At 41.6% G+C, this 24401-nt stretch overlaps 1 protein-coding gene and 1 long non-coding RNA gene across 3 annotated transcripts in view; both read right to left on the bottom strand.

Annotated features, from left to right (window-relative positions):
- NEDD4L (NEDD4 like E3 ubiquitin protein ligase) overlaps nucleotides 1–24401 on the bottom strand; it is a 311088-nt gene that overhangs the window by 162854 nt on the left and 123833 nt on the right. The window lies entirely within an intron of this gene.
- On the bottom strand, nucleotides 3456–20787 carry LOC306642868. The gene is made up of 2 exons (XR_013758711.1): nucleotides 19695–20787; nucleotides 3456–3657 (listed from the first exon to the last, which is right to left on the bottom strand). It is a non-coding gene; the product is annotated as an uncharacterized lncRNA (long non-coding RNA).

Genomic DNA, 24401 nt, shown 5'->3' with positions numbered 1-24401 from the left:
TTAAATCATCCCTAATTATGATGGGCTAAGCTGGATGCCTCCAAAATTCATATGCTGAAGTCTCAGTCCCCATAGCTCAGAATGTGACTGTATTTGGAGACAGGATCTTAAAAGAGGTGATTAACATAAAAGATCAGCAGGGTGGGTCCTAATCCAACGGAACTATGTCCTTATAAAAGGGAAATTTGGACACAGGTAGGTATTGGGAAGACTGGGAGGAGACAGCCATCTGCAAGCTAAGGAGAGAGGCGCTGGAAGAACATGACCCTTCTGACACCTTAGCCTCAGACTGCTAAGTCTCCGAACCCCGAGAAAAAAAAATATTGTGGCGTTGAAGCCGCTCAGTTTGTGCTTTGTTATGGCAGCCCTCAAAAGCTAATACACTGATTAAACAATTGCCTCATTCCAAGTGTTAATATAAGAAATGAAGACAATTTGGATTGCCAATTAATAACCATTCTCACATAACCATACTCTTCACTTAGGTAAGCTCACGTTCTCCTGTCTGGTGAAGATCTGCTTTGAAATATTCATAGAAAAAACTCATTCTGGAAGAAGGGAAGGTTGGTGGGGGGGAGGCTGCATTTGACCTTTCCAACTCCAAGTCTTCCCTCTGCATTTTAGTCAAAATTAGTGAACCAGTGGTTTGCGCCCACTTCTCTGCACCTACGTGGTTCTCCTCACCCACAGCACCTGACTTCTGCTGAGCCTGTGTTAAGATGCAACTGAGTCTAGTCAATGACAATCTTAGCACTGAATGAAGGAATGTTAACGATGAAGGGAATATTAGATGTCTCAGTGCAATTCCTTTTGTCTAGAGGAGGAAAACAGGTCCCAACTCCAGTAGTATCGTGATCAAGTACTAATAGGGTGGAGACAAACCAAACGCAGTGCCCATCCTGTGCCGCTACCCCTGCCTCACCACTCTCTAATTAGCACAGCCTGGAACCATCCTAGCAGCTTGATCTCCTACCATCCCTGAGCAAAACCTGCCACTACTCAGGCTACAGTGAAAACAGAGCAGAATGCAGACACACAGGGAACAAGGACAAGGTTGGAGAGTCAAGTCTCAGTTGGTTTTCTTAACCACACACTACTGACATTTGGGGCTGGACAATTCTCCTTGGGGTCAGGGGCATCCTGTGCCTTAGAGGATATTTAACAACATCCCTGCGTATCCAGTGGACAGCAGTTCTCCCTAGCTTTGTGGTACAACGAAAACCTGTCCAGATATTGCCAAGTGTACCCTGGGAGACAAAACTGCCAATTGAGAACCACTGGGTTTAAAGAACAGAACCCAATACAGAGTCAAGGAGTTGAAGGCCCTGGAGAAGAGGCTACAGGTGGCTTCTGATATGGAAGAAGGAAAGACAAGTGCTATAGACAGGCTCAAATCAAGGGAGGGGAAGGGTAATTTATTGTTATTTACCTACTGATGCTTGTGACTCTGTGTTTTCTAAAAGATGGCGGCAAGGTCTTAGATTGAGTGGAGGGCCAAGGGAATAAGTCAAGGATATAAAGTCTGGAGCAGGCAGTGCAAAAGGGAGCAGAGCTGGGCTAAGTCAAGGGGTGCCAAGAGGTACTGAGTGGCCCCGGCAGTCTCCCCCAGCAATTGGAAATACCTGGGATCAAGGGATGAGTGGACTTGAGCCCCTGATGGAACACAGATACGAGGACCCCACAATGTGGTGTTTCCAAGGTGTCTGTGGTTAGTGGAGGTGTGGGCAACCCACAGCAGAAAACTTGCTAGTAACCTACTGCAGTGAAGTCAAAAGCCTGAGGAAGGCGGTATCAATGAGGAGAGTGAGTCCACAATCTAAAGGGTTACATGCTCTCACCTCCTTTAATTCTTAATTCCAACCCACTGAATCTTTCCTAGGGAAATAATCAAGGATACAAGTCAGATAATAGAAACTAAGAAGTTCATTACAACAATCAAACCCAAAAAGACTAAGCAACCTCAATGTTCAAAGAGAAAATAAATTACAGACATCTGTAAGTTCATGTCCTCGGTGAGTATTTTAAAACATGAAAAACAATATAATGTTAAGTAAAAATATTAAAGCTATAATAAAACTATGCCTAACATCTCCAATTTTTAGAAAAAAACTTTAAAATGCTTACATAGACACATTTTTACAACTTGGGAATCCTAATCTCTATTTCCAAGGTATTAAAAAAAAAAATCCAAGGGAAATGTGTCTAGTCTTGGGGAAGGAAGTAAAACAGAAAAGGAATGGTAGGAGAGGAGAGAAAGGGACGGAAGCCAAGGAAGTCAAGGGTCAGGGGTCGAACAGAGGCTGAAGAGGCACCTGCCAAGAAAATAAAAGCTTCTACATTTGGTGTACAGGAAGGTGCTTGTGTCTTCAGACAGACACTTCAGTTTGTACAATGTGGGCAAAATGCAGTTAGCCCAGGAAGTGGAGGAAATAGCAGCTTTTGGTGTCATTTCCCCAAGTCCTTACTGACCAGGGGAGGCCACAAAAAGGACTTGTATAAATGGCCAGGATGGGCCTATCTTCCAGAAGTCTGCAGGAAGAGACACTGCCTTCATTCTGGGTATATCTCTTGGGGCGAGTGGTAATGTTCCTATAATTCTGTATTATTCCTGATTAAATGTACATGTTTGGAGGACTCAATACTTCTGACATACTAGTATAATAATTTGTTCAACACTGTTTATTTAGTTTAGAAGCCTAGATGGTCTGTAGGGAGAGGTTCCAGGAAATACCACAATGGGTTACACTAGATCAATGTGTTCCAAGGAAAAGGAGGGAAAGTATGCTTTAAAAGAATTAAATTTTAGGTAACGTAACTACAAGGAATAAGAAAAACGTGAAGACTGATTTCAGTCAAAATAAGACCTTTTATTAAGCTCATGAAATTTGAATTTCATAGTAGTGTTCCAATAATACATTTTTGTATTTTGTTGGTTTGTATTTTTAACATTAAAAGGATCTTTCAATTAGTGAGAGCATCAAGAAATTTTTCTCTAAATACCATGAATTTATCCATAATCTGCAGCATTCAAAAATCATGCTTAAAAAACAATAAACTATCATAAAAAGTTTATCATAAAATATTGGCTAAAAAGCATCATCAAAAAAACACTGTGGTAGAATGTCAAATTCACAAGCTATTCCTATACATGTATATTTCCATACATTTCCTACATCTATACAGGAAATAAGGAAAAAAATAAAACAAAATGGCAGCCAGTGATAGTTGGACTTATTGATGGTGCCTTTTTATTTTGTCTTTACATTTTTTTGTTAGAATTATTTAAAAAGTATGAAAAAGAGTGTATCATTTATTTTTTATTTTAAAAGAGTAGGCAAATGAAAAGAATCCAAATGCTCGGGGGAGAAACCAAGTTTCTCTGCTCAAAACCAGCCACTGTAGAAGAAAAACTAGGACACTCCGAGGGGGAGGAATTAAATTCAACAAAACAAAGATGACATGGCACAGGCAAAAATCTTTATGTAACACAGGCGAGGTTCAGCAATTCTAAGTCTTGAGTTTTCCTTCAAGGTCTTAAAACAGACCCTCCAAACTTGGTTTAGCCTTTTCTTCTACTGCCTTACCAGAAAGGACAACATGTGGTTTACGTGCTCACAGGTTCATATGATCAAGTCCCTACTGATTTTATCACAGCATCTGAAAAACAAATGGTTTCACTGAGAAAGAAAGATTTCTCTTGAATCTTCAAACACCATTCAGTGAACAAGACTGCACCTCCTCTGCTCAAAGCAGACCGAAAGATCTGTACCCTTGCCACATTTATAAGCCTGCAGCTTACAGACAATTCCTAATTGAGGAAATAATGATGCTCCTTATGTTTAACTCCCTAGGATCCTGAACATGCAGTTGCAGGCAAGAAACACTTCAATCTTAGTGATGCCCTCAGTCCCTTAGGCCATAAGGACCGGTCAAATGCAAAGAACTCCCAATGGTCATTTGACACTGGCCAGTCCTTTGAATTCCATTCTCATATACCATCGTCTTCTTTACATTTCCACGTGGAGGTCTCAAGAGGCACCTGACACCTAACCTGAGGTTGGGTTTTGCCCCTACATTGTTTCCCAGCTACACCTTCCCACCTAGATGGCCACCAGTCAACCAGCCCTTCAAGATGAAGCTTCTTCAACTCTGCTTTTTTCTCTCCCATATTCAGTCTATCAGCAGGCCAAAAGGACTCCATCTCCAGATGAACCCCCAACTCTCCCCTCTGTAGCCTGGATGTCACCATCCTAATGTCCCAACTATGGTCTCTCATTCAGGCTGCTACAACAACAGCCTCTACTCTGGCCTGCAACAGTAAACCACAGCAAGCCACGCCCCTTTGCTGAAGGTCTCCAACCCACTTCCCACAACCCCAACCGAAAAATGCAGATTCCCCACAGTGGCTCACACAGCCCTAAAGAGCCTCTCCTGCCTGCTCCTCTCACCACTGGCCTCTGGCTACTCCCCAAGTCTCTCAAGTTCAGTTCCACCTTTCTCCTTCTGAATGCACCTGCCCACATCTTCAGGCTGGCTCTCTCTCTCTTCTGATGGGAGCTCAATGAGTCATCATGCTAATGGGAATATAAATTGGCACCACATTATAGGAAAGCAAATTGCTAATATGGCCCCAAATTATTTAAATCCCAATATTCCTTGATTTAGTAATCCCATTTCCAGGGAGGTAGCATTAAGAACAAAATCTAATTTAAAAACAAATTTTTTTTGCACAAAGATAGTCACAGCATCTTTTCTCTCACATGAAAAATTAGAAATGTAAACAGAGCAGACATGATTAAATAAGATGATAAGCACTCAGAAAACAGTGTTGTAAATAATATATTGGAATAAGAGATGAAAATAGGCTATATATGTTTTGATGCTAATTATGTAGGAAAACACATACCCTCCCCAAAAGACAAAAGAAAAATGATAAAATATTGAATGATGGGATGCTGATAGTTCTTTTTTTTTTCCTTTTTTCAGACTTACAAAAATGTGTAAGTTTTACAATTAGAGTGAAAACTCCTTCTTATCTTTAGCTGGAAGTAGGATGACATTGAAATTCAGTATTTAAAAGAACTCTTAAGAATCAATGAAAAACTCTCAATCCAAAGGAAAAATGGACAGAAGGATGCAAATGAGCACTTCATAAATGAAGAAATACAAATATATGAAGAGACACATTGACATCACTAATAAAGATATAAAATGATATCTTTTCCCTTCCATACTAGTAAATATTAAAAAGACTGATAAAGCAGGGTACTCCTGACTATGGGAGAAACAGGTATTCTTATGGCCTACAGGCACCAGTGGACACCTGTCTAATACTGGAGAAGGTGAGTTCCCAGTATATATTACAACACTGTAAATGTCTGGGTCCCTTCATCCAGGAATCAACTCTACAAACTTATCTTCAACAATGGTCACACAGACCTATCTATAAATACCATGGAGCTTTAATACATGATAGTTGTCAGAAGACACTATAGGTACATCACCTGGGGAAAACCACCAAAGACATGCTGGACCAGTGAGAAAGGCACACAGAACAGGCAGGAATAAGGGGAAAAAAAAAAAATTCAAGACCTAAGAGAAGGAGCCAGGATTTTTAACCTGAAACCATAGCACTCTGCAACTTCCTCAATAGGACCTCACTCCCCCTCCAAAAAAAAAAGGGAGTGGCTAACACTCACCACAGGTGCAACTGCTTGCTCAGATGGGGGGGTGCTGCTTCCATCACCCACGACAACCTGCACCCCATTTCCATCTTTTCCCCATGCTCTGCTCATACAAATATACATGGCACTTATATAGGGGACTGTGTCCTTGCTTTTACAAACTGTGTCCACTTAGCTTCTCATTCGTCAAGTTCCCATGGGAATCTCTCCCAAACCAACTCTGACATGGCTATTTTCTCTGCAGAATGGTGCTTTTCTATTGCACTGTACACATATTCCATAAGTCGATTTCCAACCAAGATGAGCATTCGTATTTTCAGTATTTTGCAAATACCAGTGCAATAAATTTCCTTCTCTATAGGACTTTGTGCACATTTTTTGTCTGCATTTACTCTCTGTGAATTGCATATTGATATTTTTATTCATTTTCCTTTGAGTTGCATTTTTTACAATTCGTAAGTTATTTCTATGTTAGAGACAGTAAGCCCTTGTCTATGGTATAATTACCTTCCCGGACTTAAACATGTATCCTTTTGCCACAAATGTTTAAAAACTACATCCAAAATCTGTCTCCCTCTGCACAGCCTGTGAACATCAAATTCTGCTTAAGACATTCTTCCTTCAGCCAAAATTACTCATGTGGTTTCCTATATTTTCTTGCAAATTTTGAATTGCTTGTTTACATGAGATTTTTGAAGATGCTGGGATTTATTTCTGATGAGAATGTGAGAGAGGTGCGTCATTTCTGCCACTCCCCCTCCTTTGGAGGCGATTCCAGGGGCACCATCCATTCTCTTCTCAGCAGTTTGGAACAGTGGTTTTTTAGCACATTAACTCTAATCCAGGGAGATACAGTCTTGGATTACCTACCCAAATTATTTCTGTAACCCTATATGAATACCACATTGGTGTGATCATGAAAACTCCCTTAGCATATTGATCACTTGTGAGTCAGGTCTCTGCTCTCCCTGGCCGTGTCTCACACATCCATCTGGGCTCTTCCCCAGCATTATGCATTTAAACCTCATATGCACAGTATTGCAGTATTGCATGCAGACCTCAGGATTATTTTTATTCAATTTAAACAACCACCACTTTGGAAATTCTAATTGATACTGCAACTTATTAATTCTGGAATAAGGATATTCATGAGTTCCATATTTTCATTCCTCTAGATTTCCTTCACTAAAAAGAATACGGGTATCAATTCAGCTTCTTCCTAGGTTTTCTGGTGCCACCATGAAAGGAATACTTAACTTCCATTTCCAGGTGCTTATCTTTGAAGCAGAGAAGAGATAAATTCTAAAGATTAATATTTTATACAGTTACCTTGACAAATTCTATTGATTCAAGAAATTTTTTCACTTGGAGGCTCTTGAGATTTTCTAGCTAGACGAACATTTTATTGAATCTCTAAGACAACATTAAATAACAACTGTTAAAAAAAGACATCCTTATCAAATTCCTAATTTTAATTAAAGCAGTTTTAGAGTTTTGCCTTTTATGAGTCATCTGCTGCTTGAGTGCACATGAGTGTGCCCAGGCTCACTGTGTGTGTACTTTTTTGGTTTACTTTTGCTCCTATTTTGCCCTGAACATATTTTTTATTACATTAGGAATGGGTGCTAAACTTTACAAAATTTATTTCCAGGCCCTGTTGGCCTGGTCACAAGTATTTCTCCTTTAATATGTTGGTACAACAATGAATGATAGTGATAAGAGTTCCTGTTAGGTAATCACCCCGGTTTTATTGGAAAAAAACACTGGACTGTAGTGCACTTTTGATGCACTAGATAATCAATGTGTTAATACGTCATCTTGAATTTCTGTGTTTTCTTCCATGAATAATATTGGTCTATACTTATCTTCTTTAAAATTTTATCTGGTTTTTAAGTTAAAATTTTGCCAGTGCTATAAAATGTAAATCTTAGGATAGTATCAGTAATACTGAAATTTTCTGTTCTTTAAAGATTAAACACAGCTTTAAAAAAAAAAAAAAAATCAATGGAGTCCTGGTCTCTCTTCCAATGGTAACTTTCAATCCCCTTTCCTATCTCTCCTACAGAAACTGGCTATTCAACTTTGCCATGCAATTCTTGAATTGATTTTGGTGACTTGCATTGTACCAGGAAATCAGCCCTGGGTTTTCAAATGTGTTACCTAGGCTGTGTGTAGTATTTTCTGACAAAGTCTTCTCATTTCTCCTGTGTCCTCTTTCTGTTTCCCATGATGACTTCTCTGTTTTCCTTAGGATAAGAGGTGCCCGATATCAGTCCTTTCAAAGAGTCAGTTTCTAGATTCATTTAACCTTTAAGTCTATTTTCTATTTTGACTTTTGTCTTTACTAATTCCTACATCCTAGTTGTTTTTACATTTTCTATTTTGTCTGTTTCCTAAATTCTTATTCCTTTATGCTTCATCTTTTTTAACATTGCAGGCAGCTTTCCTTCTAAGGTGACATGTTCTATAATATTCAGGATTTTTATAAAGAACAAGAAAGAAAAATACCTAAGGTGAAAATTTTGAGAACCATAATACATGTAATCTGCGGAACCAATATGCTAGTTGGCATCCTCCTAGCAGGTATTAACAGGCCAGTGAGAGGAACAGGAGTTGTTGTCTCCACCTCCTGAGCACAGGCCAGGTACAAGCAATGTGATAATGTGATCCCCTCCCCAACACACCCCAACAGTGGGAAAAGCGATTGGGTTCACATACAGGATTTATGAAAACACACACACACACACACACACACACACACACACACACACACACACACACAAACTACCACCAGAATAAATCCTGCAGTCAATATACATTTAGCCTGGTCTTTAAACTTCTACCTACAATCAGGACAACATTCCGAGCTAAGCCACCACAGGACCCTGGAGAAACAAAGATTCAGTCTTAGGTCAACAGTGTGCTTACTGTCAGGCCTCGAATGTGGTCTGATCCACAGGACAGGCATTTCCAGCAGAGGTGGATACAAAGCTTTCAGGTAGTCAGAAGAACCAACCATTCAGCATCTACTACTTTTCCAGGTTCAGCAATGTACCCTGTAAGAAGCAACCTCGTCAACGTGACGGCTTCCAGTGGCAACTCTCAAAAACAGATGCTGTAGGGACCAAGAGGATCTGTGCGTCCCAGAGTGGAGTGGGAGGCTCTGACCCAATTAGAAGACTGTCTGAGGCCAGAAGCAAAGCTGCTGCTCTTTCCTTAATCCTCACCACAGGGGATTTTGAGACTTAAAAGGTCCCAACCTGGCCTGGGGCACTTGAAAATGACACTCAAATAAAATCACATTCATTTATGCTCTACTAATTCAGAATTATTTTTATGATCTGGAAAGAGTTTGGACTCACGTTTCCATTTTTAGACCCTATGACAACAGGCTGAGAAGGAGGCTCAACCTACTTATGGGAACACATTTTTTAGAAGCTCTGACTCATGTGTATACAAGTAACATGCTAATAATCTATCTGCTGGTTAAAGCAAATACTTCTATTGGGGCTGCTAGCCATTAGACTTTGTAAAATCTAAAACCTAAGGGGAAATTTTAATATGTTCTATATTTAATTTTTCTTTGTTCCTGAATATTTTCCCTAGTAATCCCCATAAGTAAAGTGTTACCATTAAACCCCATTTTAACAGGAACTCTTTGGTTTCCCACTAAGGAAATTATACATTTCTTCCCTTTAGGCTATGTACACTTTTTTTGGAACATAATTCTATCTTATGTGAATAAACAAAAAATACTGAATTGTATCCTATTGCAGCTGTTTGCAGCCCCTGATCTCCAGCCACGTGTAAGATACTGGTGCACGTGTGAGAATACAGAGGCAAGTCAGGGGGCCCCAAGAACATCACTGGGGATTCACAGCAGTGCTGCTAATACTGTCACAGAAGTGTTAAAAAAGTGGACAAGGGACCAGGGATCCGAGACTATCAAGTCTCTCAGAACCTACCAGCTGGTTCTGCACAAATCTGGCAGCCCAAATGCCACAATATCTTCCTACTGCACTACAAATAACAATCCCAACAATGTCCCCCTCCTTATGTGTACATACAAATATCCTACTTGCTTGACCCATTCTTCTGTGAAGACAGTAACTCCAGCACGGACAGACAGATTCAATGCCCTGAACTGGCTATAACTAAGCACTGTTTTCAATTTTGCAAGAAAATCCTACTAAATAGGGTATTTGGTTGACTAGTAGTTTTCTTTCCTGCATAGCACTCTGGTTTTAACCTGTGAAATTAAGTAGAATAATTCCTATTTTTTTTTTTTTTTTCCTTTGTGGGGGTACTGGGGATTGAACTCAGGAGCATTTGACCACTGAGCCACATCCCCAGCCCTATTTTGTATTTTATTTAGAGACAGGGTCTCACTGACTTGCTTAGCACCTCACTTTTGCTGAGGCTGGCTTTGAACTTGCAATCCTCCTGCCTCAGCCTCCTGAGCCACTGGAATTACAAGCATGCACCACCACACCCGGCATAATTCCTGTTTTCTAAAGTTCAGTGACAGTCAACTATTTGTTATGATTAGGAAATTACCTGTTTGGACCAGCTGGAATTTCCGGCTATTCTCATATCTTCCTTTGAAGTACTAGCATTTCACTTCCTGATGGAAATGTCTCTTACTGCTTTCATTCAGAGCAAGCAAGTGTGTCCTGAAGCTCAGAAGGGAGCAGATAGCAGAACTAAGTGGTGCTTTCACAATGCAAAGTTCAGAGGAGAGAGAGACACTTCAAGGGGCTTGTGCAAAGGAGGGGTGGGAGGACTGAGTTCCTTGGGATTATCCCATATTCTCATCATGATCCTGCTAGTGGTGTGCCACGAGGCCCTACAGAGGTGCCCAGGTGGGAACACAATTGATTCCTGCTTGCACATAAAGGCGGCGGTATTGGCCAAATGAGACTGAGGGGCAGTACACCACCACGCTTCCCTCAAACATCCACACCACCCATCTTGGTTGGTAATTCTGCTACCTGTCACTTCTGTATTTGACCCTTCACCATCTCTCTTCATGCACTTTCCATTTTCGTGTTATTTCTCCCACGTGTGTTAAGCTAGAAAGCCAGATCTCCATGCGTAGGTTAAGTTACATTAGCGTCAGCAAAGAGAATTTGTCTGCTGTTTAAGTAGCACACTGACCTCTAGGGCCTTATACCTGAAGCCAGAAGGCAGCAACCCAGTGCAAACAGTTCCGCCAACATGGTAAACTGGCTACATTTGATTGGAATATTTGGTGTTACCTTCAAACTGACTCCCTTCAGCCACACTGAAATACTGGGATGGCTCCTGTACCCAGCGCCTACAGGAGCATCTTTCTCAGACTAGCCTTAAACCCATGAAGAGGAGTGAAAGGAACTAAGAAGCCTTCATACTGAAGGTGGTATCTGAACTGGGTCCACTGGGCAAGCAAGGTGCATCCAAGCACAAAGGGAGAGAAAGGGGGAGCTGGGACACCCAGATTTCACAGCAGAGACAGCGCCACAGAAGGAAGCGAGGAGCAGGGATCAGGCAGGGAATTCAGGCAGTTTGGTGTGGCTAGGAAAAAGGAGGCAGAAGTGGAAATGAAGGGAACTGGGTTGGACCAGAATATCCATGTATTTAGAATATTCTACCTGAATACCAGGAAGAGGCCCTTTCTTGCTTTCCTCATTACTGCTGGTTTCTCCCCTTTCTCTCCAAGTCTTCAACTAATGACTAATGGGTAGCCCTGAAATTTCAAGATTCTACTTCCTACGTGTTTTCTATTCTTATTCTACACCAATTAACTTAATCATCTCATTTCCCTCTCCCAATTGACACACTCTACAGTCCCTACCGGCAGCTTCTCTCTTCACACCCTCCCTCTCTACATCCCTCTGGTCAAAATAACCCAAGCTACTTATGACTATAAAACAAACTCTCAAATATTTTTACCAAAAACATTTCTCCTAAGTATAACTTCCATAATTTTGAGACAGGGCAAATATTTTTGCCAAGTGACTCTATTTACCTTCTTTAAAGCTGTGATTCCTTTAGCCACTTGTGAACACAACAGGTGGTCAGGGGTGCTGGTTCCAGCCTGGACTGCTCACAATCCCAGCACCCACAGTGGTCCAAGTACCAGCTGGCTGGTGACCATGAAACCCAGTAGGAATTAAGGGGACTAATGATTGAAACAGCAGGAAAAACAAATAGTTGCTCATAATAAAGAGGATACCTATAATTGATTCTTTTGCCTATTGTCTTTGGTAGACCACAGACTATCTTGAGGTTATTGAAATATATTTTTTTCAATAAGTCCAACACAACACACATACTTATATTGAGTATACTGGACATTTGCATCTGATAAGCATTTTTCTTGATTACTGGTAGGATGCCAAGTTCCTCTTTTTCCTTGTATTTTTAACCTATTTTTCTTTTCTTTCTTCATCATACTGTCCAGTCTGAGTGTGAGTGTTTCATTCATTTTACAAAGCATTTAATCTCTCACTAGTGCTTTTTATAACACTTTCTTACTTCGTGACCTTTTACATGTGACCCTCAAGTGTACAATGCTTACCAAATTTTCTATGTAATGAACGTATAATGCTATGAAAATTATGGGAATTCTAAAACTGATTTTAAACAGAATTGCTAAAGCTTGGAAACACAGGCAATTCCCATACGTCATGACCTGTCGCCAGCTGGCATAATGACAAAAATCCACAAAATGACAAAGATGATGTGCAAGCCTCTCAATATCTGATCATTCACTTGGCTGGAGTGCTTGGCTGAAGATGTTGCACAGTGGAAATCCCAAGGTTTCTATTAGACTCTGAGCATCCAGAAGTTGAGGAACTTATTTTGGTCCTTTTTGTATTCCACATAGCTTGTCGCATAGGTACCATAAGCAAAATAAATGCTTCCTATAAATAAACTTATCACCAGTTGCTATTATGTAAGAGTACTGATGCCTATGAAATCATATACAGATGTATTCCATGACAAATCTTGTAATGAAGTCAGAAAGGCTGTTGAATTCATAAAGACTGAATCTCGATTATAAATTGTTTTCTGAAACCAGTTATTTTTGTGGCTAAGAACAATGGCTTTTTCACAGTTGTTTGAAGTGGGTTCACTTAAACCAGACTAATATGATTAACTGGGACAAATCTTAAAATACTGAAAAAGTTTCTTTATGCTCTTATAAACTGTGGTACATAGTTGTTATTTTTCGAATGTTACAAGTTTTTAGGGTCTGATTCACTAATCTTCTCAGACAGTCTGGCAAGACTTAATTTATCTGAGAGATGAACTACCAACTGGAGAATTCACTTAATTATATAAAAAGTAAAGAATTTGCAAAATGTTTTTTACCATAGTTATTTTCACATTTACTAATTTGGGTGCAGCTAACAGTTAAGAAAAAAAGATCATCTGGTTCTCAGTATAAAAAGCTGTCTTTAAAGAAAACAAGAACAGCAAAAACCCTCTTATTCCTGTACATTTACCAACACTACAAATTATTTTGCTAACACCTTATAGTCTACTAAACCTCATCAGTCCACTTGCATATGTAGATTGTTGCCACTTCCCAAAAATTGACCTTCCAAAATTGAAATTTGAGACTAGAAATACTAAATTCAATAAAGGATTTTTATTATGACAATAATTTCACTACTTGAAATCATTTCAGCTGCCAAGTCAGTCTGTGAATAAGAAGTAATTTGCAATTGAATTTGTATTAAGTGCACATTGAGGTCTAATATTATCAGTGATTAATACATGTTCATACATGCATGCACTGTAAAGCAAAGCAGTAAAGCAAAGTTGCAGAGCTCACAATACTGACATGGTGGTATAGAGACAGACAACTGAGCACTTGAAGAACATCAACATCAATGATGAGAAAATGTACAATTAACCATAACTGTCCCCCAGAATCCATAGGGGTTGGCTGTAGACCCCCCATATACATACCAAAATATGAAGATGCTCCAATCCCCTACAACCTATGCACAACCTCCATGAGGTTTAAATCATCTCTAGGTTACCTGTAATGCCTAATACGATGTTAAGTGCTATATAAATAGTTGCTATACTACTGTATTGTTTAGGGAAAAATGACAAAAAAGAATTGTTAGTACATACACAATTTTCAATTTTCACATTTTTATCATCCTTATGATCACATTCACTGGTTAGCTGTACCTATTAATGGGTGTCACTGTGATGTTTCCACATGTGCCTTTATTGTGCACTGATCACCACATACACGTTTTCAATCTGAGGCTGGTTGAACCCACAATTGATTAAATCTGTGGGTGCAGAACCAGTAGGTATGGAGGGTTGACATAAATTCATGAGGAAAGCACAAATCAACACAAAGCGGTGGTGAAATGAATAAAGCTAGGGTATTTTCCAAACCAGAGAAGTGGGACACAGTAGATAAAGCCAGGAGAATGATGGCTGTGCTGAACGGTTGAAGCAAGAAGAGAAGGCAGCACTGCCTGGAAAGACCCCTCCCCAAAAGACCAATCCCGAGGCCCTGCCAGGAGAGGGCGGGCAGGGCGGGCAGCAACAGCCAGGTTAGGGGGGCGTCTCAGAAGGGAGGAACCCATTTGTTGGAAGGCAGCCTGCACCATCCACGCTTATACACCCTGTTGCAGTGGCTCCTGAAGGAGGACACCCCGCCAGCGCTTCTCCAACGCGATTGTGCATGCGCCACCTGAGAATCTAGCTAAATTGCAGAGGCTGACCCAGTACATCCAGGGCAGGGCCTGACATCCGGCTTATCTAACGAGCCCCCAGGAGAGGTTGGTGGTCTGTGGGCCACACTTTGAGTAGTGCTGCCCCAGATGATAGCCTAGCCCAGGCAGGCAGAAGGCAGGAGAGTTTAACCAAAAGAACATACCTGTTGAGAGTAGGGCAGGAGGCTGGGCCTCCTGACTCTCCTGTCATTTCCTGGACGTCAGATCCTTCATGTGCAAAAGGAAGAAGGATGAGCCCATCTCTAAGGCTCCTTTCTAGTTTTCAAAACTTTGGGACAATAAAAAAGTTCATGACCTGAAGATCTGTCTCTTAAATGAGGATTGATGAACAGGGCAGAGAGTTGGGATGTGGCTCAGTAGTAGCACTTGCCTGGCATGTGCAAGGCCCTGAGTTCAAGTCCCAGCAACACACACACCCCAAAGCTGAGCTTGAGGGAGTAAGAGGTTACTGAAGAGCTACATGTTGACAAGATGAGAGAGGAAGAATTTGCTTCTCCCTACTGGAATGTCTAGACGAAAATACAAAATGACACATGCTCAGGGCTATTTATTGCAAAACACAGGACAAGCCTCGGAATAACTCAGGAGTCCATCAGTAGGGGACTATGTACTTTACTACAGTCACATGATGACGTAAAGCCACCTTAAGCCAGAGGAAAATGGAAACGTTGGATGAAACGTCACTGAATTGGCTCTTTAACAAATCAGCCTTGATCTTCAGCCATAGGAGCCACCGCCTTAGAGAACTAGCACTTCGATATGTAACCAGTTACCCCATGTGAAGAGAAAGTGAGTCCTCTCCCAAGGTCCCACTTGACGTCAGTTCTCATACTATCTCGTTCATGCCAAGCATGGGTGTCATTAAATCAGACCAACAAAGACCTTTTTGGGGTCTGAGATTTTCCAAATACTTCTCTGGGTACTACTGGGACCCCCAAAGTATATGTCATTATTCCATTCCCAAAATTTTTAAAACTAATTAAGAGGTCAAGAAGTAAACATGTATAAAATTAACTGACAATTTCAAAGAGCAAGGAAGGATGACAATAAAAGGTATCAGAAATGAGTACATGATTAACTGAAAAGAGAATTAAACAGGCAAAACAGCCCTAAGAAGTGAAAGGAGAGAGAAGTCACATGGGGGCAGATCAGAGAAGGGAAGTTAACCTTTCTGAACGAGTTTCTTTCTCCAGAGGAAAATACTAAATGAACTCTGAGGCCTCCCATTTCCAGAGTCCCACAATCCCTTCTCACTTCAGCCTCAACCACATGGCAAGGGAAGCAGCAGAACTATCCCTATTCTTCCTTATCACAGAGACGAGGACCCAGGCTTGTCCTGGCCACAGAGGGCCCTAGGACACCAGGCCCACAGCCAAGAGCCTCTCCTGTTCTGCATACAAAGGTTGCCTCCCTTCTGCAGTTGATGCTAGAAAACCATCAAGTTGGGGCTGGGCAGGCAGTTCAGTGGGGGAGCACGTGCTGAGCATGCACCGAGCTCTGGTTCCATCCCCAGAACTGCAAAGAAAATTTTAAAAACTATCAAATAACTATGTTACTTAAACATTTAGCTATGTTAAGGCAAGGCACTCTGCCAATAATTTGAACCTGAGAGAAAGGCATCTTATTACTCTAAAGTTGTGTCATTCACGTGCTCCACTAACGCACTGATTCTGCCAGGCTTAACAGAGAGGGGGTTTGGGAGGAGGGAGAACACTTTGACTCCTTATGGATAAGCTGCCCAGAGATTTCAGATTTTCCAAGGTATTTTTTATTGAGTACATTTTTTAAAGCCAAGTTCCTCAATCTCAGGACTCCTGAGGTTGGGCTGGTCCCATGGTGTGGTGGCCACCACCAGGTGCCAGCAGTGTCCACTTGCCCACCTCCCACCATCACCTTCACCTCCAAATTGTGACAACCAAAAACATGTCCAGATGTTGCCAGCCTCTCCTGGGAGGCGGGCAGTGTGGGTAGAACTTCCACTGGCTGAGAACCACTGCCTTTAAGGAATTTGTGATATGTGCAAATACAGTGAGAAGTCACTGTGGATTCGATGACTAAGAACTTTGATTAAATCATCTAAACCAGGATTTGTTTCACTAAGGTTGACCAAAGAAGCAAAATCTTGAATCCTTTAGTTCAAGACCCAAGAACCTCAACTGTTATGAATCAGTGCTTTTTTTAAAAAACAATAAATATATAGATTTAATGATTCCCTAGAAATAAAGCATTCATATTAGAGATCATTCTTAAATCTATACATTCAGGATTCTCAAACAAATATCAGCTCCTGTAGCCAGCAGCCAAGTCAACCAGGCATGAGGCAGAACTTTGGTGGGGAAAGGGACCAAAATGGACAACTTCTGACCACTGTGTGCCACCCAACCCCCCCCACATTTCATCTCATAGGCCCACCCTGCCCAAGGATCATTTTGCCACAGCAATTAAAACAGATTCCTTCTCTAAAAGAAAATTAAGAAGTTAGAATTGTGTTTAGGTGGTAGAGTGCTTGCCTGGCATGTGTGAGGTCCTGAGTTCTATACTTAGCATAGTAAAATAAAAGATCCATTGACAATTAAAAAAGAGAAAAGAAAAACAAAAATAAAATTAAGGCCAGGGAAAGAAGAAGGATCCAACTGGGAAGATATATAATAAATGGTTTAGACTCATGTCCCCGCGTTTCTTACAGGTCTCTCCCCTTCTGTTGGGAGTGGGAGTAAAGAGGAATACTTGAACAATCAATAGTTAAACAAGGCAAGTTTTCAAGGGAAATCTAAGATCACAGATTGGTGTCATCCAACTTTTTAAACACTGGTTTTACAAAAGTGGTCCCTTAAAAAGCATAGATTCTTGTTTTTGTGGTCATGGAAGTTATTTCTCCTCTAAGGTAGCAATCTGAGCTTGCAGAAATCATCATCACTACATGTTTAGGTCAGAAGAAAAAGGTTAACTCTACCTATTCTGCAAGCTGCAAGGCCATCCAGACAGCCTATTTTTGAAGGGATGCCAATGGGTATCCTAGCAGAAAAGCAAAGAGAGCAGACGGTTGCCAAGGTGGCTGCAAGAGACCCAGGCAGTCACCACCTGCAGCTGGGAGACTTAATCACCCAACACCTCCACCAGAAGGGCTCAACCAAGGTCTCCCAAGAGCAGGCTCACCACAAGCTCTATGGGTGTCAGGGGCTCCAAACCACCAGGGCATCTTCCACCTAATGGCCTGATCTGCAGTTGCTGACTTCTGCTGGGTATCTTTAGTTCCACCTCATCTTGTCTCAGCCCAAATTCCACCAGCGGGAAAGAGCACATAAAGAGAGAACTGGCTATGCCCGGTTCCTATGAGTGGGCAGGAACTCCTGCGGGAGGACTGTCAAGTGCAACCTGTGCAGTACTATACAAGCAAACTGCAAATCAAGACCTGGAATCATTTCCATTCGAGATCATTAACTAGGCGCTCAGGCCTCTTGGGAAGAGGTGAGAGTTCGCAAGTTGAAAAATGTTGCCAGACACACAGTCTGGGTCATTTCAGGAGAAGGGCACATTAATGGCAAAGCAGGAGTAGAGCCAAATGGGGGTGCCTTGGGCATGGAGGGGGGCACCTTTCTCTCTTCCATGACTGCCTTGGGTTTATTTTCTCTTCTTTCTGTTCCTTTGTAAGGTCTAACTATTACCTCATGTGCAAAGCAATTTCCAGTAAGAAACTATAAACATGTAAGGTTTGTGGGACTTCTCTCACCAATTTCCCATTTCTCAGTGCAAACAACTCCTTCTGAAGAGATGATCTAGGTTCTACAATTTCAGGTCACACACAAAGAGAATGGCACGTCCTTAGTCAATGAACTGTCCCTGCTATATCTCCCACACCCAGGAACCCAAGACTGCACCATTCTCAAGCAGAACAAGAAGTCACCATCAAGCAAACAGGGTCAGAAGTTCAATTTCACACATTACCCACGGCCACGGTTTTGAAGATTTCTGACAAATGTTCTTTCTGACATGCTTCAAGTTGCTGCCCAAGCTTGAGCTGCTTCCTCCTCCTCGCCCTCTCTCCTCCTCCACCACTCACGAATTCCAGGCCCGCTCCAGTCTCATGCTTTGTCTAAGGCAGCCTGTGAGTTTCTCATTGTTTATATTTCTCATTGTTTATAGTTTCTCATTGTTTGCCCCCAAACTGCAAGCATTGCCCTGGTTTTCCGTTCAGCATTATATAATTCAATTTTCCTCCGATTATATATTTGCCATAGAATATATTTGTGACTGAAGTTGAGAGAGAGAGAGAGAGAGGTGAGCCTTACTATCCTGACTAGTGAGATGAACATCAAATGGAAAAATGGAAAGGCTATTGATTCCAGGAAGTTTCTACATGTTTCTTAATGCCATTTCTCATGAGTCCTCCTTAACTTAAAGAGAATATATGTGACAGTAGGATTTCTCTTAAAAAGCCAAGTTAAATGTTTAGAGGCTGAGAATATGGGAGAGACAGTGAATAATGATCCATCAGGCACTTAGATTTACATTTTTCAAAGCTCCTAACTGAATATCTCTCCATATAAGAGCAAAATGGTTAAACCTGAGAGAACACACGTGGAAACTAAAGTTAGGAGTCATGTGACTCATTGCCAAGTATTTCCTGTAAAGGTATAAACCAAATGAGGAAGATTCTGTGTCCCAGGAGGCGAATCTGAAACAATGACGAGGTACACCTGTCCCACTGTGACCTAGAGGGTTCCATTAACTGTGATTTAAATTAAATCAAGTACATAATGAAGACAAAAAAGACAAAAAAGATTTAAATACAAGATCTGTCCTCATTTCACCTGGAGTTTTATACCAAATTTCTGAACTGTGTGTGACAAAGTCCTTCACTGTGTCTATTTTTGACATTTTCAGGAACACAGCAATGACAAATGCAGTAATTTATTCATACAGGAGGGAGGAGGCACCAGGCATTATCTGTATAATTTTTCAGAGCACTACCCTGAAAAGAAAAGAGGTTTCAAACAAGATGACAGAAGTTAATCAGGAAATTTTTTCACTGTATACCTTTTGATTTCTGAAGCATGCCAAAAAAAAAAAAAAAAAAAAAAAAAAAAAAAAAAATGCTCAGTGGACATTAAAGGGAAGAAAGGCAAATTCCAAGAATCCCCCAAATTCTGGCATATTTAGGTTAAAACTAATGGATCTGTGAAACGGAGACTATTCCCTTGATACTGTCGGCACAGATGAAGTCAGCGAGAAGGAAAACAGACCCTTTGGTGGCACTTACCAGATTCCAGGCAGGAAGACCTCCTTTAAAGGGGAGAGGGAGAGGCAGGTCTAGATGCAGATGGTCTGTTTCCCCTAACAACAGCAAGAGTGGAAGAGAAATCCTGGTCTCACCAGTTCCCGGACAGGTAATCAACAGCCTGGAGCAGGCGTGGGAGGTGCTCCAAGGGGAGGGCTCTGAGCAGCTACCGCCCAGGTAGGCCCTGCAGCCACCCACCCGGCACTGACAAGCTGTGCTGGGCCAGCTTTGCTGAAGCCTGTCTGAGCTGGAAGCCGCTGCTGGTGCCTGCCTCTCTCAAATCAGGAGCAAATTTAAATGTGGGGAAGAGAGAACAGCTCATCAGAGGCAGCCCAGCCAATGACTATAGGAGGAACTTTGTGGATTCAAGAGAAACACATACACAAAAACCAATTCAAACCATAGCCCTACAACACTGCATCCCCAGGAAAACCACACCATGAATGTTAACAGTAACTTGCAGTAAGAAGTATGCATAAGGTAGCTGGGCCAACAAGACCATGAACATCCAGAATGTTCCTTTCTGAAAATACACTGTTTCCTAAATGTTCATCCAATGTTAGAAGACAAAATAGTTAAGGGAATAAGGAAAGCCCTCTGGATACTTCTGTTTAAATAATTTTCCATTGTTTCCATAAATACGGAACGAGCCTATATTTTCATCAGTTAAAACTAGCTTTAGGGGACATCTCCACCAACTTAGCAGCTTGGTGACAGTAGGCAAACTTCTGAACCCACCCCACCTCGGTTTTTTCATCTGCAGCAATGGAACCCCGAGACCTCCCCTGTGTCCTGGTGTGAGGAGGGCAGATCACTAAAGTCTTCAGAGCGACATTTCCCAATCAATGTGTCTTTGACCCCTCTGCCTATACTTACACTTCAGAAACTTTGGCCCTAAACTGTTGTCCTACATCAACCAATGGTCACTCCTTTCCCCTTCCCTCAGTTTAAAAACCAATCCAAGGGGCTGCCAGTAGAGCACTTGCCCAGCATGTGCAAGACTCGGTCAATCCCCAGGATAAATTGATCAAACAAATCAATAACTGATCTAATGTATATCCAACACAAAGGACACACTCCCTCCCCCCTGTAATTCTTTTTTTTTTTTTTTTTTGGTATATGAACACAATACCTTTATTTTATTTATTTATATGGTGCTCAGGCTAGAACCCAGTACCCCACAAATGAGAGGTAAGCACTCGACCCCTGAGACACAACCCCACCACCCCTCACCTTTTTAACCAATGTCTCCAACAGTTAGGAAGGCCAGTTCTGGAATCATTTTTGCATACAAGAGCCAAGCCCAAATACTTCCAGGAACATCAAGTTGCAGCTCAAAGTGGAAGCGGCTTATCCCCAAAGTTCTGTGTAAATTGCCATTTCAAGGCCAAGAACGTGCTCACTTTAGTGAACCAAGAGTGTTGAGGAAGAGAATTGACACCTGAGCCAGACACAGTCTTTTTCTTTGATGCTTCCTTTTTAAAAGGCAGTTATTTCTTATAATGGGAATTCACACATTACTTAAAAGACCATTCTTCAATAAGGACAAAGGGGATGAGCCACCCATTCAACACTATGCCTATACGGTGACCTTCCACTGTATAGAAGGGGAAGGGGAAGATGATGCGGAGTCCCTGGGTCAAGAAGCCACCATCACCATCTGGTGGCAGCTCTTGCACACTGCAGTCGGAGCCCTGCATCCCTTCTCCAGTAGGCAGTCCGTGGGATTCCGGTTTGATCACAGCGACTTTCTGGCACCTGGGTGGCTGCTCAAGGATGACCTTCACCCTTTCCCATCAGATCTTTTATTCAAAACTCTATTTTTTTCCTAGCCGCCTCGTTTCCCCACCTGACACTCAGGGGTGTGGGTACAAAGAATGAAACTCCCAGGACACCTGGAAAGAGGTGCAGCAAGGAGCCAGGATGTCCCCCAAATGGAAGAGCCAAGAGCTGGTACTACTGAACAACGTAAGATGAGCATTCCCATCAAGCACAGCGAGGAGTTCAGGGAGTATCAAAGAGCCTTGGAGCTGGGCCTGCCCAGGAAGGACTTGGGTGGGTTCAGGTAAGCTGTTCCATGCAGTGGGAATAGAGAATGTGCTAGAAATCAGGTCAGGAATAATGAGCTACCAATCACGTGACATTTGAAGCAATAGTTCTTAACCACTTCTCTCCTCCTATGCCTTCATCCATCCTTAGTGAAAATAATAGGTCTAGGACGCTGTCAAGAGTGAATGCCAATCTTAGGGGGAAGTCAAGGTCATGGAAAAAGAATTAGAAAATTTATATTTAAACAGGGGGTGGGGGCGCACTGGGATGGTCTCTTAATTGATACTAGCAATTTCTAAGGAAATACCAGAGAGGGGACAATAAATGCAGGTTTCATAAGCAGATGTAAAAAGGCCTGGGTGGTACAGCTGTAAATCTTCCTATATGTGGTGGCAGAAGGGGATGGTATGAGGAAGACAGGAATGGTCAGAACTTTATGCCACAGAAAAGTTCCTTTTACCCACACTACCTCAATGCATTATCTGCAACATTATAAAATTAAGTATCACATTGATATTCAGTTTAATTTTATACTAGAATAATTAAAAAAATAAATTTCAATACCTCCGTCTTCCAATTAGGTGTATACTCTCACATACAAAATAAGAATTAACACATCTATAAAATAGTTTGTATCAAGAAATAGCTTGCACATCTGAAAACACACACACACACACACACACACACACACACACAGATCTTGCTTTCTTTCTACCTTCTACATTTTAAAAATCTTTGCAATCAGCACAAGTGCATAGCCACGGTCACACAGGCTGCAGTGTCCTGTTGGAACACAATATCCAACTTGAACTGTTTAAAACAATCAGAAATGAAGCTAGCAGGCAGGAGAACACTCTATATGTTTTGATTTTTTTGTTTTAAATCCCCCTTTTTTTAACACCTATAAATCTGTGGCCTGTGTTCACAGACCAAGCCAAGCTCAAATTAGCAAGTGATGATAAATTCGTAGAGGCCCACAAGTCTCCTCCACCTTCCACAAAGTATGGTTCTTCAACATGAAGAGACAGAGACAAGTCCCTGGGGGCCCCTAGACCAACAACCCAGGAGAAAGCCACGAGTAGTGCTATGTACAAACTAACCATGCAAACACTGGAAATATGTCAAGGCACCCTGGTAAATAAACATTAAGAGGAGTGGTAAACTGTCAGAGGGCTGACAGGAATCACTCAACTAGACAAGCCCCAAATCAGGACTCCTAAGAACTAACCCTAATGATGCCCTTAACTCCTTCCTTTATTTGACTTAACACAGTTTAACAACTTAACCTTTCCAAAATCAGCAAGGCTGTCTTAAGGAACTTCCCTGCCATTTTCTCATCTTGCTAAATGAATGGTGTACTTGGTAGTCAACAAATCATTTGTGATCCTGAACAATGCATTTGATTTCTTGGTTTCAGAAGGCCCATATGTTAAAGCAACAGCTCTCTGTCCCGCCATTTTGTGTTCCAGGTCCATGCATTTAGGAACCCAGGCTTCAAACACCTGCTATCTCACTCTTCAAGTATTTACCTGGCTCCTCCTAGGTATCTGCCAACCACTGTGTGGGCACTGCGTTTCTTGGATCAAAGGCCTTGTCAGGGCTTGCCTCTCACCGTCCATTCTGGTCTCAATTTCTCTGAAGTCTTCAATGACTGTCATCTGTGCATACGATTCAGCACTTTGACCATACAAGTTCCAGCTTAATGCAATTTTTCTGTAATGAGCCTGATCTTAGCAACAAAATTTTACTCTGCTATAGACTAAAGTCAAAGTCTTCCCTAGTAATTTACCACTTACATTGGAGCCAGCTGTCAGATAGTCTCAGCCCTGGGAACTGAGCTACTAAATACAAATAAATACAAACAGCTTCTGAATTCTGAAACAGCCACCAAAGCCAGTTCCTTGACCTTAGAGCATCACTCACTCAACACAAATCTGAACACACATCATTATTTAGTTTCCCATTACAAAGATTAGGCTTCTGATTTCAATGAAGTATGCCAAGTAACATTACAGCCTTGTATTAGTCAGTTTTTTTTTTTTTTTGCTGTTATAACTAAAGGACCCGACCGGCACAATTGTAGAGGAGAAAAGGTTTATTTGAGGGCTCACAGTTTCAGAGGTCTTAGTCCACAGAAGGCCAGTTCCATTCCTTGGGGCTTGAGGTGAGGCAGGACATCATGGTGGAAGAGTATCGCAGAGGGAAATGGCTCACATGAAGATCAGGAAGCAGAGAGAGATTCCACTCACCAAATACAAATATACAGCCCATAACCACACCCATTTACCACTGCCTTCAGCCACACCCCACCTGCCTCCAGTTACCACTCAGTTAATCCCATCAGGGATTAATTCATCGATTGGGTTAAGACTCTCACAACCCAATCATTTCTCTTTTGAACCTTCTTGCATTGTCTCACATGTGAGGTTTTGGGGGACACCTCACATCCACCCCATAACAGGCCTCTTCTACAGACACTCAAACACATCCTGGGGGAAAACTCACTATTCATCGATACAAATGGTATTTAAATACCTCAGAATTATAGTCATCAATAGTTCATTCAGAAGTCAGTTGGTCATTATAAGTTCTGCTCAGCACTGTTAATTCTTCTATTGAAAGGGAGGAGATGGATTTAAA

This window comes from Sciurus vulgaris, assembly GCF_902686455.1.
Source record: "Sciurus vulgaris genome assembly, chromosome: 13".
Taxonomy (NCBI): domain Eukaryota; kingdom Metazoa; phylum Chordata; class Mammalia; order Rodentia; family Sciuridae; genus Sciurus; species Sciurus vulgaris.
The sequence above is the reverse complement of the archived record's forward strand: the minus strand, read 5'-3'. Positions and strand labels throughout refer to the sequence as shown.